Source organism: Gossypium hirsutum, chromosome A08 (genome assembly GCF_007990345.1).
Source record: "Gossypium hirsutum isolate 1008001.06 chromosome A08, Gossypium_hirsutum_v2.1, whole genome shotgun sequence".
Lineage (NCBI taxonomy): Eukaryota > Viridiplantae > Streptophyta > Magnoliopsida > Malvales > Malvaceae > Gossypium > Gossypium hirsutum.
This window is the reverse complement of record NC_053431.1, coordinates 63,215,870-63,230,064: the sequence shown is the minus strand read 5'-3', so window position 1 is coordinate 63,230,064 and position 14,195 is coordinate 63,215,870.

The window sequence follows — 14,195 nt, the reverse complement described above, 5'->3', positions numbered from 1 at the left end:
AGTATGTATGTTTCTTGGATTATTATGTAATAGTCACAACATTACTCATAGTGATTACTATGTATATGATCCTCAGACTTGAGATCACCATTATCCCAACATTGTGAGTCATATATTTTGATATAGTCAAACATCCACCGTAATTGGTTGTTCTATAAAGGCTGATGTTGGATATACCACAATCTATGTAGTGGGATATGATTGATCAATATAGGATTCGTCCCTCTTACATAATGGGAGCAATATCTTAGGCCACTTGATTAAGTGAGACTAGAAATGCATGGCTATGCTCGAATAAGTTGATATCAGATATCATACTTATTTGTTTATCATAGTCTACTCAGGATATCAAGAAACATTAGATGGACTATGCAAGTGTGACTATTCCATGACTTGTGTCCATTCTAGATATAAAGGAAAAAATGATTTAATACATGAAGGGTTAATCACAGAGAGTTTATGTTAAATTATGACTTCTTGTAACTTAGGTAGCAATGATGCATTGCTAGATGCCACTTATTGTTTGTAATATTAGAATCGTTCTAGTATTACTGCTAACATTACAAGAACCTACAGGTTCACACCCTATGGTTGAAACGAACAAAATCCAAACATAATTGGTATTATTTTTTAGCTGTCACACGAATTAAACTGATTATAGAATTAATTTAATTTGGCAATTAAATATCAAACGAATATATGTACAAGTATGTTGTACACAAAATGAAAACATGGTTAAATTAACATATATGAATTTTATTCGCATAAACTAAACATAATTTACCGAAATCCTTGTTATAATTATTGTAATTATAATTTACGATCGGATATTATTATAATTATTGTAATTGTAATTTTTCGGTCAAACATTATTATAATTATGGTAATTATAATTATTTTATTTGGTTAATTATTATAATGAATTTTGATTCATATTAAAATATCAACTATTCCAGATTTAGGAATTATAGGATTTTTAAGAAAAACCTAATATACCTGAAATATATAGAACGAGGTTTAGTAGTTGTCAAATAGATTTTTCTCTCTGAAAAAGTTTAAAAGAGTTATTTTCGTCCGTTGTCACACTAGGTGGATTGCATAGGGGCCGAAACTTTTCGTTGTAACAACCTATTTTCCGTGAAATCGGAACAGTGGTTTCAGGACCAAAAATCCAAGTCCGTAAGAAAAATTATTTTAAAATTATTTTATGGTCTACCATATGATAGAAATATTGTCTAAAAATTTCGTTAAGAAAAATTTATCGATTAAATGTTTAATTGATAAAATGACAAAAATAGAGTTCTAGTAGCTATAAGTATCAAATAGCTATGGAATTCAAAATTGGAGGTCCTTATATGAAAAATAGACCATTAAGAGGATTTAGTAGAAAAGTTTGATGATTCATCCATAGAAAATTAGAAAAAGAAAAGGATAAAATTGGAAAGATGAAAAATAAAGATGAAAAATAATAAACTAAAGAAAATATCATCATTTTATCATCATCTTTCCCAGTTAAAATATGAAAACTCTAGCCATGGAGAATTGAAGAAAGATAAAAATTATTTGGCCTAATTAGGTGAGTATTCAAGTCTCGTTTTTAGTAATTTTTATATTTCTGAGATCGTAATAGCTTAATTTAGCTATCCCGGGGATTAATTTGAAAAGTTATTAAAGTAATAGGGTTTTTCCTTGGATGAATATGCATGAATTATGAAATTTATGGTAGCAAATGAAAGGTTGTTGATAGATAAACAACTTTTGTAAAGTGAATTATCATGAAATTGTGATTTAGGGACTAAATTGTAAAGATGTAAAATTTATGGCAAAATTCTAAATTTTATGAATTACATGGGCTGAAAATATTATATGTAAAAATTTGTTAGGCTTGGAATAAAGATTAAATTGCATGAATTTCATTTTCTGAGCCTAGGGACGAAATCGCCATTAATTAAAAGTATAGGGGCAAAATGGTACTTCTGCCTAAAATGTGAATTGGATTGAGTAGAGTATGAATTGTATTAAATTGAGCTAAGTTTACTTGTATAGATCTAGATAGACCAAATACGGAGCTAGATCAAGGTAAAGAGAAAGTATCAGATTAGTAGATTACAAATACACAAATACTTGTCGAGGTAAGTTCGTGTGACTAAATTGTATATTTATATGTTTGAAATGAATTGTATATAAGTGTTGTAAATGCTATGTATATAAAATTGATTATATATCTGACAATGCTTGACAAATGTTAAGTCTCGTTTGAATAAATGAAATTCGAAAGACACAGGATTCCTGAATTGGTTGTGGTCCTACATATGTTGCGGACACACCATAGCTCGAAAGAGCATCCCGTTATGAGCCCTTTCGAGCCTCCCGTTATATAGTTCTTGTAAGCTTTCTGTTAATAGCTCTTCGGAGCATCCCGATTGGTTGTGATTTTGCATGTGTTGTAGACACACCACAACACTTATAAGCGTCATGATATATGGCTCTTCGTGAGCTTCCTGATTAAAGGCTCTTTATGAGCTTCCTGATTAATGGCTCTCCGAAGCTTCCTGATATGGTTCGCTTAAACTTCCCGATATATGGCTATCTAGAGCTTCCCGATTAATGGCTCTTCGGAGCTACCCATTATTGGTTCGCATGAGCTTCCTGATTATGATTCTTATGAGCTTCCCATTATACAGCCCGGATAAGCTTTCTATTACATGGCTCACATGAGCTTCCTGTTATATGGCTCAAGAGAGGGCTTCCTAATTATGTGCTCTAACGAGTACCCCCGAATATGAATTAATGGATTTCAAATTCGTACACTTCATGTGTACTACCCTTGTATCCATCTAGATTTTATATGGTTCAACGGGCAAAGTTTTGAACTGAGATAATATGGATTCAGAATGGATTATTACCCGAATGTATCTGAAATACATGGAAATGGTTTGTATATAGTATATGATAATTCTGTTGTTATGAGCTCATATATGTTCCTTGATACCTCTATGAAATACATGACTAACATGTTTGATGAGGATATGTATTTAGGCTATTGGCCAAATTGCTTTGGATATATTGTGTGTGCTTACCTTAATGAAATTGAATGGTAAGTTAACTTCCCGTTATACAAACTTACTAAGCATTAAATGCTTACTCTATTTCATTTTCTCTATTTTATAGTAATTCCAAGACTCGTTGGATTGGAAGATTGGCGGAGATATTACACACTATCCATCGGCTTGTTTCGGTATATATATAGTAAACTACATTTTGGTTATAATGGCATGTATAGGTTAAATTTGGTCAAAGATGGCATGTAAATATTGAGTTGAATCTAGCCATTGGCATGACTTGTGGTTGATATAGTTTGATATATATATATAAGGTCTTAATATGTTTGATATGTATTGAAATGGATGAATGATAGAAATTCACATAGGCATATTGAAGAGTGATTTGAGATAACATGATTGATGAAAAATGCATATATGTTTATATGAACAATTAACTAAGACTGAATACTTGGACATATGAGGTGTTATGACATGTATTACACTCGAGTTTGGCTTGATTTGAGTGTTTGGTATTGGTTTGTGAATGTGTTAAAGTGTTAATGTAAGTGAAAAGCAAGTTTGGGTGAGAAATATAGTTTGGAAATAACTCTATTTCGTCCATACGGGCATGTGTTTCAGCCGTGTATCTAGCCCACAGACGTGTGAATTGGCTGTGTGTCCCCTGCATCTGTAAAATTTCAAAACAGAATGCTCAGAATTGATCACACGGCCTAGCACATGGGCGCATGGCTTGGCCGTGTGACCTCTGCACCTACAGACGGCCTAACACACGGGCGTATGGCTTGGTCGTGTAACCTCTGCACCTACAGACGGCCTAACACACGGGCTTATGACTTGGCCGTGTGACCTAAGTCAGAGAGTTATACAGATACATACACGGGCTGGGACATGGCCGTGTGAGCCACATGACCTGACCACATGGGCGTGTGTCCCTTGTACCTTGGCAAAATTTTGAGATTCTGCGAAAAATTCTTTGAGTACCCGTTTTAGTCCCGATTTGATTCTAACATGAGTTTTAGGCCTCGAAGGCTTACATAAGGGACAATGTGACTGAATTTTGATATGATTGATAAATTATATGAAATGTTTGTTATACATTCTGTAAATTTTGGTAATGTTCTATAACCCTGTTTCAGTGACGGATACGTGTTAGGAGTGTTACATTCGTAGTGGCTTGGAATCGACATACAATTGCGTAATCAGCTTCACAACAATTATTTTTTGTTTTCCAGACGATTAAAGGTAATTGTTCATACCCTTCTCACCCTGATTCGTTCCTCACACATGGATCCCTGGATGTGATCACCAGATTTATTTTTTTTCCACTGCGCCATGGGGTGTACTGGTGTTCTAACACTTTCCTGCTTCCTGTACAAATTTGGGTAAGTATTCTATTTGCTCAATTTTCAATTTATATGCATTTATAAATCCTATGACATCCTATATATTGTCTTTTATCCCTTTACGATAAGCTTTATTTCTATTGAACCATAACACCTAAAAAATAATGGCTAGCATTGTACATTCTTGTGAACTCTTACTTCTGAATTCTACTGCTAACCATTGCTTCCAACTTTTCTCCCTACCTGTGGTCGATGGGGTTATTATCCTTAATCTTTGCAGGACAATTTTGCGAAGGCACAAGCTTTGAACAGATAGGTCATGGTCTCCTTTCCCTATTTGCAAACTGGGCATAGTGCATTCTCTATGAGCCTTCTTGCTTTTAGATTACCCAGTATGGGCATGTATTCGCTTGTAACTTTCCACAGATTTATTCGGGCTTTGTTAGGAATTTTTAGACTCCATATTTTTGTAAAATAATTGCTTGTATCAATGGCTTGAATTGTACTATTGTTTCCCGACATATTTAGGTATTTTTTAATTAGCCATTTGTACTCACTATTAGCTGTATAGACCCCATTATTATCACCCCTCCAAATCACTTCATCTGTCTGCACGCTGCTCACTAGTGAGATTGATAAAATCCCTTCCACTAGCTCTTCACTGAATAGCATCTTAATTACTTCACTTTTCTAGGTAACCGTTACACTATTAATCAAGTTAGCAACAATAGTATAATTAACATTAATATTTTGAAAATTTACTCTACCATCACCAGGACCTGGTAACCACGCATTGTTCCAAATGTTTACCGATGCCCCATTCCTGATTTTTCAGCATGTGCCTTTCTCCAACAAAATACAAGCACCCCAAATGCTTTGCTAGGTAAATGAAGGGTAAGATCCCAAATTGGCACTCATAAAATCCCCTTGAAGATAATAACTTGCCTTCAAAACTCGTGTAAATAGACTATTAGGATTATTGATTAGTTTCCATCCTTGTTTTGCCAATAGGGCTATGTTAAACTTTGATAGCTCGCTAAACCCAATCCACCATCGTGCTTTTGGTATGCACATAGCAGTCCAATTACACCAGTGTATGACTTTATTGGACTTTAGATTACGCCACCAAAATCTACACAGTAAGCTTTCTGACTCTCGGCATAAAGATATAGACAAGTTAAAACACTGCACTGCGTAAATCAGTATGGCTTGCAAAAAGGATTTAATAAAAACCTCATTTCCCCTATCAACAGATTGCGTACACTCTAATTTTTCATTTTTTAATGAATTTTTCTTTAATATCAATGAAAGCATTCTTTTTTTGTCTTCCCGTCATTGTTGGCAACCCAAGATACCTTTTTGGGTTATTAGAGATTCACACTCCTAGCACACTTCCTACCTGGTTTCGTACACCATCATGCACATTACCACTAAAGTATATAAGTGACTTATCAAAATTAACAAGTTGACCCAAAACCTCATCGTACTCAATCACCACTGATTTTATTGCACTAACACCATCCAAGTTGCTTCCCCAAATAAAATACTATCATCTGAAAAAAACAAATGTGTTATCGACAAGTTGCTTCTCCCCACTCTCGCTCCACCAATTCTCCCCTCCTTTTTGGCTACATTTAGTAAAGTAGAGAAACCTTCTACACAAATTATAAATAAATATGGACTTAGAGGGTTCCCTTGCCTTAGCCCTCGTGTTGGCTTGAATTCTGCTCCTTGAATTCCATTAAGCATTACCGAATAGGAGACACCATTTACACATCTCATAATTAGAAATATCCATTCATTACAAAAACCTAATCTGCTCATCATATTTTTTACAAAACACCATTCCACCCTATCGTAAGCCTTGCTCATATCCAGTTTTAATGCAAAAAATCTAATTCCACTCCCTTTCTTCTTTTTAGAAGAACATATAATTTTGTATGCCACTAGGATATTGTCCATTGTCTGCCAACCTGGTACATACGCTCCTTGTGTTTCCTTAATACAGAGATTAATTACTCTCCAGAATCTATTTACCACAATTTTTTAGATAATTTTGTAGAGTACATTACAGAGGCTAATAGGCCTGAATTACCCCAAATTCCTCAGTGTAATTACTTTAGGGATTAGCACTATATTCGTTCTGCTTATCTCTTCTATATCCCTTTTCCCATTCAATACATCCAGACAATATTTAGTAACCTCATTCCCCATAATATGCCAGTTGTTTTTATAGAACAAGGTTGGGTAACCATCCTTCTCTGAAGCCTTAAGTGGGGCCATCGATTTCAGAGCTTCCACCAACTTATCTTCCTTGAACTCAATAATTAATTCTTCGTTCAGACTTTCTGATATGCATGGATGTATTTCAGCTAGTAATCTTTCACAATTTTGCACCGTTTTTTATGAGAAAATCTCTTTGAAATAATTAGTTGCCAACCCAACCATCTCCTCATCCCTCTTGATCCATACTCCATTACCATCTTCCAAGCCTTTCACTATGTTTCTTCTTTTCCAATACAACGAAAAACTATGAAAAAAAGATATGTTGCGATCCTCCATTCAAAGCCAATTCATTCTTGCCCTTTGTTCCCAAAATAGTTCTTCCTTATCCATTTCCATATTTAATGCTAGCTTTACCTCGATGATTTTTTGCCAAATTCTCCTCCTATAGGTCTTTCTCCAATCAGCTTGCTTAGCCTTGAATTCAAGTCCTCCCGTTTTCTGTTCTGGATTCCACTTTTTAATTTAGCCCACTCTTTTAAAAATTTACCCAAATTGGAAAGTTTTATTGATAGTTTTTCCTCGTATGAATCCCACCCCTTCTTAACTTGATCCTCAAAATCCTCCACCAATATCCAATCCACATCAAACCTGAATGGAGAGTCTCCTCATATTGAATTACCCCTCTTTCCTTCGCCCTTATCCACTAATACTGGACAATGATCGGAAATACTATGATTTAGGGTAACCATCGAAAACCTTAGACAAAATTCTTACTATGTTGAATTTGCAACCCCCTATCTAACCTTTCTCTAATATTGTTCTCTGGTAACCTCCCCATTTCCCATGTAAACCATTGACCTGAACAACGTACGTCATTTAGGTCACAATCTTCAAGCACTTTCCTAAAGGTAGACATGTAATAGCCCATTTTTTTAGGGAAATCGAAACAGTGGTTTTGGGACAACAAATCCAACCCAAAAATATAAATTATTTTTATTTTAATATATGCTCCATAATATGGTAGATATGTCGTGTAAAACCCCATACCCGTAACCCACGCCAGAGCGGAATATGAGGTATTACCAAACTCGATCTCATGCACACAAACATTCCCCAAGTTACCAAGACTTGGTCAAATTTAAAACATTTTCAATTTCTACTTTAAAATTCTTATTATGGGCCTACGAGCCCTAAATTGACAATTGAAAAATATTAGGGATCAATCCGGGTCCTTAAACCATCGATAGAAAAATTAACTTTGAAACAGGGCACACGCCTGTGTAGAAGGGAAACACACCCGGTGGCTCACACGGCTTAAGCAATACAGGGACACGCCCATGCCCTCCACTCGTGTGGAATTAATTCTAAATACACAACTACAGGGGTTTTCACATGGCCTGGCACACGCCCGTGTCCTTGGCCCGTGTCCTTCACATGGCCATGACACGCCTGTGTCCTAACCCGTGTGCACAAACTTGGACATTCTATTTTTGATGTCAACAACCCTAAAATGTCACACAGGAAAGGCACATGCCGGTGTACTAGGCCGTTTCCTTCACACAGCTAAGACGCACGGCCGTGTCTCTGCCCGTCTGTTAACTACCATGCATACTGACTTGAAAATTTTACGTGCAGGGGACACACAGCCAGACCACATGCCCATAGGGCAGACCGTGTGTCACACATGGCCTAGACACACGCCTATATGTCTACCCGTGCGGACAATATAAGGCTATTTACCAAGCCTCTTTGCCACCCTTACTTATACAACCTACACATTAGCAACCAAAACCAATACAAGGCTATCTCATGCAACCAAATCAGCCATAATAAACAACATTCCATGTGTGCATTTTACTCATCTATGAAAGTAACATCTTTTTATATAAATCAAAATGAATGTTAGCAATCATTCAAGGCTTAATACAAAATGAGGGATTTTTCCCTAACCAACACATTTGGCCAAATTAATAGTAACCTAAAACACAAGCCTAATTCCCTATACATGCCATATTATAAAATATAAATTAAACTATACCACATACTTCGATTGATACTGTGATCGATATCTCTGACTTCCATTGATCCTTGAGCTAGATAGGCGGCACTATAAGAAAATGTAAAAGGAGAGGGAGTAAGCATAAATATTAGTAAGTTGCACATAAATGAATATACAACATAACTTTACCATTCACCAACTAGCTCATAACATACAATTGGGCATAAGCAAAAACCTACTTATCAATATCCAGTACACATCGTATATCATAAAATGGGCTCATATTCTATATATACCAAATAGGTACCTGTACCACTCACAACACAGTTATACTTTCCTCGTTAACTTGAAATCATAACTTTCACTGTTGAACCATTTGGAACACCATCAGATATTCATTAAGCTTCAAACATGGGGTAAGGTGCCGATGCCATATCCCAAACATGGTTTTACACAAGCTCTAGGATCTTTGTGCCGATGTCGTGTCCTAGACATGGTCTTACACTGACACATCTCATAGCCGATGCATGTCCCAGACATGTCTTACACTGACTTACGTCTCGAGGCTGATGCATGTCCCAGACATGTCTTACACTAGCACTCATCTCAATGTCGATACCATGTCCCAGACATGGTCTTACGCTAGCTCTCATAATGTGGCTAATGCATGTCCCAGACATGTCTTACACTAGCTCACAATAACCCATATGTTATGGCATGAATATTTGATTTATTTCTTAGGTTCAAACGGGAGCTCTACTATCTCTATTACCATCATGCTTTCTCAATTCCACAATCAAACAATTCATGTTATATTAAATTCAAGTACAATTCAACATATACATTAACATTGTAGTTGTATTATTTACATACAACTTACCTCGGATTACAAAATGTGGCGACTAGTCGATTTAGTCGATTTGCTTGGCTTTCCCGTGGTCTAGATTTGGATTCGGTATTTCTTAATCTATAATAGCACAATGCACTTAATTAGTCACATTATCAATCTAGGCACTCTACAATTCATAATTGGGAAAAATGACCAATTTGCCCCTAGACTTTTACAAAATGACCATTTTATCCCTAAGCCGAAAATTAATTTTTATCTAATTTCTTCACACCTTAAGCCTTGTCGAACCCTTTCTACTCTTATAGCAACTCCAAATTCCCACTATTTCACACACTTATCATCTATTTTACAACTTATGCAAAATAGTCCTTTTAGGTGTTTTCATGCTAACTCCTTTCACAAAAGTTGTTTATAAGACACCGAAGACTCATTTTCTACCATAAAAACTCAGCAAACATAACAAATCCTTTCATGGTAAAACTCTAAACTCTTAATCATTTTGCAAAATAGTACCCTCAATTGAAAGCTTAAGCTTTAAGGGCATCAAAAATGCAAAGATCATCAACAAAGGGTGTGGAAATCACCTACTTGTGAGTCAACTAAGTAGCTGAAATTTCAAGCTCCCAAAGCCCTTTTTTTTCTGGTATCGGTGAAGAAGGAGAGGTGAAAGAGATGATATCATCCTTTGATTATTTTATTTCTACTTTAGTTAAAAAGTCAAGAATCAATTACCTAACATTGAAAATTTTCAATTCATTGTCCCCTATGATCGATCACCCTATTTTTAAGGGTCTAATTACCCTTTAAAGGCCCCCAATATTTATTCCCTAACTATTTGACACCTTTACCTATCAATTCAGGACTTTTGTACTTTATGCGATTTAGTCCTTTTTTGCAATTAGGCTCACAAACGTCAAAATTACTACACCAAAATTTTCATGCACTATTAAAAACATGCTATAACATCAAAATAATAATGGAATAATTTATTCGACTCCAGATTTGTGGTCCCGAGACCACTATTTCGACTAGCCACAAGTTCGGGCTATTACAATTCTCCCCCTTTAGGGATTTTTGTCCTCGAAAATCTTATAGGCGAATAAGTTAGGGTACTGATCTTTCATAGTCTCCTCAGGTTTCCATGTGGCTTCCTCGACTCCATGTCTATTCCATAAAACTTTCACGAGAGCGATACTCTTATTTTTTAACTTTTTGACTTCCCGAGCCAATATCTTGACCAGTTCTTCGCCATAAGTCATGTCCAGAAGAATCTCAACCTCTGTTGGCGCAATCACATGCTAAAGGTCTGATCTATATCGGCGTAGCATGGACACATGAAATACGTCGTGAATCTTTTCCAATTCTAGTGGCAAAGCCAATCGATAGGCAACCAGCCCTACTCTCTCGGTATTCTCATAAGGTCCTATGAAACGAGGACTCAACTTGCCTCTTCTACCAATCTGAGAACTTTCCTCCACGGGGATACTTTCAAAAACACTTTATCACCCCCTTGAAATTCGATCTCTTTACGTTTTAAATTCGCTTAGGATTTCTATTTATCCGAGGCAGCCTTCAAACAATCACAAATCACTTTAACTTTCTCTTCAGTCTCTTTTATTAAATTGACCCCTTGAATCTGACTCTCTCTGAGCTCAGTCTAATATAAGGGTGTTCGACACTTTCGCCCATACAAAGCCTCATAGGGTGCCATCTTCAAACTTGACTGATAACTATTATTGTAGGCGAATTTAATGAATAGTAAATACCTTTCCCAACTACCTTGAAATTCAAGAACACAACAACACAACATGTCTTCTAAAATCTGAATCACTCTTTCTGATTGGCCGTCGGTTTGCGGGTGAAATGCCGTGCTAAAACTCAACTTTGTTCTCAATTCCTCTTGTAAATTTTTCCAAAACCTCGAGGTATATCTCAGGTCCCTATCTAAAACAATTGACAAGGGTACCCCATGTAGTCTCACAATCTCAGAAACGTACAATTTAGCCAATCTCTCAAGGGAGTAGTTGGTATGCACTGATATAAAATATGCTGACTTTGTTAGCCTATCCAAAACATCCCAAACATCATCTTTTTTCTTCGGGGTTACCGACAAACCTATCACAAAATCCATAGTGATCCGATCCCACTTCTACTCGAGGACCATTATAGGTTGAAGTAGACCCGAAGGTGCTTGGTGTTCAGCCTTCACTTGCTGACACACAAGGCACTTAGAAATGAACTCTAAAATATCTCTTTTCATCCCTGACCACCAATACATTTTCTTCAAGTCGTTGTACATTTTTACACTGCCGGGGTGGACGGACAAACAATCACTATGTGCCTCTCGCAGAATCTTCTGAATAAGCTCATTGTCCTTGGGTACAAAAACTCTATCTTTGAACATTAAACATCCATCAACACCAATCTGAAACTCGGATTCATTTTCCGTCTCACACTAAGACATCTTAGGTTGCAACTCCTTATCACCTTCCTGAGATTCATGGATCTCTTGTAGAAATGTCGGTCTAGCTCTCAACTCTGCTAGGACCGAACCATTGCTAGACATAGACAATTGAATATTCATGGCTCTTAAAAGCGAACAATGACTTTCTACCCAAAGCGTCAACGACTATATTCGCCATTCCCGGATGGTAGTCGATAATCAACTTATAATCCTTTATTAGCTTTAACCATCATCGTTGTCGCAAATTTAACTACTTTTGAGTCATCAAATACTTGAGACTTTTATGATCAGAAAATACTCGGCATTTCTTGCCATACAGATGGTGTCTCTAAATTTTCAACGCGAACACGATGGCGACCAACTCTAAATTGTATGTCGGGTAGTTTTTCTCATTAGGCTTCAGCTATCTTGAAGCGTAAGCTATGACCTTACCTTCTTGCATAAGCACACACCCCAAACCATTCAAGGAGGCGTCGCTATATATCATAAATTCCTTACCCGACTCCGGTTGCACTAACACTGGTGCTTCGGTCAACAAAGCTAATTTCTCGAAACTCTGTTGGCACTTTTCTGTCCATTCGAACTTAACATCTTTTTGTAGTAGCCTTATCATCAGAGTAGCTATCATAGAGAACCCGTTTACAAACCGTCTATAGTATCCATCCAAACCCAAAAAGCTTCAGACCCCTGTCACATTCTTCGGTGGTTTCCATTCAATAATAGTCGAGATTTTGTTTGGGTCAACTCTAATCCCGTCATCCAACACAATGTGTCCTAGAAATCCAACCCCCTTAAGTCAAAATTCGTTCTTATTGAACTTTGCGTACAATTGTTTGTCTCTCAGGGTTTGTAATACAGTCCTCAAATGCTTCGCGTGCTCACACTCATCATGTGAGTAAATCAATATATCGTCGATAAAGACCTTATCCAAATACGGTTGAAAAATGCGGTTCATCAAATCCATAAACACCGCCGGGGCATTAGTTATGCCAAAGAGCATAATGAGGAACTCATAATGCCCGTATCTTGTCCGAAACGCAGTCTTTTATACATCTTGTTCTTTCACCCTTAAATGGTAGTATACTGACCTCAGGTCAATCTTGGAAAATACAGTGACTCCCTTTAACTGATCAAACAAGTCATCGATCCTTGGAAAAGGATACTTGTTCTTTACTATTACCTTATTGAGCTGTCTATAGTCGATGCATAACCTCATCGACCCATCTTTCTTTTTCACAAAGAGCACCAGAGCACCCCACGGGGAAAAGTTTGGTCTCGCAAAGCCCTTGTCAGTTAACTCTTGTAGTTGAACTTTCAACTCCTTTAACTCTATAGGAGCCATCCTATACGGAGTAATCAAGATGGGTGCCGTGCCGGGGACCAACTCGATTCCAAACTCAACCTCCCTCACTGGAGGTAATCTGGGTAATTCCTCTAGAAATACATCTATAAACTCACAAACCACTGGTACCAATTCAATCTTCAACTCAGACACTTGAGTATTTAGCACAAAAGCTAGGTAAGCCTCATATCCTTTTCTTAAATATTTCTCAGTAGTCAAAGACGATACTATTATAGGCAAACTACCCGATTCATCTGGCCCAACCTAAGAACATTCTCGTCTTCACATTTTAACTCAATAACTTTTCTCCCACAGTCCACTACAACACGATGAAAAGTCAACCAATCCATCCCAAGGATTACATCGACAATAACATCAAGTTAGCCGGAAACAATGATCTCTAATTGTCAAAGGACAATTTCTACATACTTGGTCCACTAGTACATGTTTGCCTAAAGGGTTAGACACCTTTATCACAAACTCAGCGGACTCTACCATCATGTTCATACGAGGTATCAATTCTATACAAATATAAGAGTTGATAGACCCCGGATCAATTAAAGCAACAACAGATATTTCATGAATAGAAAAGGTACCCGTGATCATGTCAGGAGACTCTGCCTCTTCACGGGCATGAATAGTATAAGTCCTTGCAGATGCTTTTTCCTCGGACCTTACTGCAGCACCTCTTAGTGCACCTCTGCTAACAGCCCCGCTTCTGGGGTTCTTTTGCGGTCTACTCCTCAATGGAGCACTACTTGCCTTTACTTCTTGTTTTTTCTCTCTTTCTCTTCCATTTTAGGACAGTCTTGGATGAAATGGTCTAGTGACCCACATTTGAAGCACCCTCTTTCTTTACCTCAGCACTCGCTGAAATGGCGTCTGCCACATTGCAAACATTCTGGC